This window comes from Epinephelus lanceolatus, chromosome 19 (assembly GCF_041903045.1).
Source record: "Epinephelus lanceolatus isolate andai-2023 chromosome 19, ASM4190304v1, whole genome shotgun sequence".
Lineage (NCBI taxonomy): Eukaryota > Metazoa > Chordata > Actinopteri > Perciformes > Serranidae > Epinephelus > Epinephelus lanceolatus.
In genome coordinates, this window is record NC_135752.1 from 9,441,892 (window position 1) to 9,443,309 (window position 1,418).

Consider the following 1,418-nt stretch of genomic DNA (forward strand, 5'->3'; position numbering starts at 1 on the left):
GAAAGCTTCCTGCTGTAAAAGTGAAGAAGTACACTTTATTTGCTTGATATTTAAATGTAATCGTTTTATTTCACATTGTAAATTTATGTTTAATGTTTATTGTATTATGTATTCATTAATCAGTTTACATTAATGCAACAATGTGTTGCTTGTCTATTTTTTAAAAGACAGTGATGGTGGTTGGACAGCTGAGCAGGACATGTCACTCATGAAGTTTTACATCAAGCCAGTGAGGCCAGCCACTGTAGTTTAGCCTGAGCAGATACCATGTAGATATAAAGCAGCAGAGTATTGACTCTGCTTGGATGATTGAAGGATTTAAAGGCAGCTTAAAGATACATCAGTCAGGTTTAGAAAATGGTGTCTCCTGTCAGAGGGCTCAGCAGAGTATTGACGGCACAGCCAGCTGCAGGGCCTGATGATGGTACCTTTGTATTTTCTATGAATGAATATCAGATTTAAATGTATTGCTTTTCAATAAAGTTCCCACTTGTCATAGATTTGTCTCTTTTGGTTTTGACTATAGTTACAGTAGCTAATATTAATATTACCTGAACATTCAGTATTTACACAGAAGTTGGACGAGGACACATAATCCTTGCTGTCAGTCATATGGTGAAAACACACAACTGCTCATTCATCTCCTCTGGTCACCTGAGTCCAATAAACAAGCTGCTCAGTCACATCAGTCACTGGACTCTGGATATGTTTTACATTGAAATAAACACTGAGATACTAGTAGAAGATATAAAAAGGAAACCAGGAACCTCTGAGTCATATTGGACTCTGATCTTTACACTGAAAGTCATGTCAGTAACACAACCAGCTTTTAACTACTTGAAAAAGCATATCATATCAGGATTTAAATCTCTAGCTGATTGATTCTAAGTAACAGGTTCATACATTTGTCTGACTGAGGCTACATGTATACACAAAGCCAAACATATACTGTAGTTTCAGTATTTAAGACTTCATAGGCTCTCAGTGCGACACAATCAGTTTTAAAGTTGTAACAGTAGTCTAATACACTTACACCCCTTTTCCACCAAATTAGCTCTGGTTCTTAAACTGGCTCTGCTCAGGATTTTTGGAACCTTGGTGCTATCTAGTGAACCAGTCTGTGTTTCCACCAGTAACCACTGTAACCATTGTAATGGTTACAAAGACGTGTCTTCAACAGACGGTGTCAACACAATGTACAAAGGAAGTAGTCAGCAGTAGCAAGATGGTGGATGACACTGATTACCGGCCAGCTTTTGTTCTGTTATTACAGATATTTGTTTTTACCCAAAGACTAAGCATGAAGCAACTATTTATGATAAGAAGACGGAGGAGACTAATTCGTGCAATACTGCATCCTTTCTTTTTACCCTGTGGAATAAAACACCCACTTATGTTGTCCATTTTGCACTTCAGGT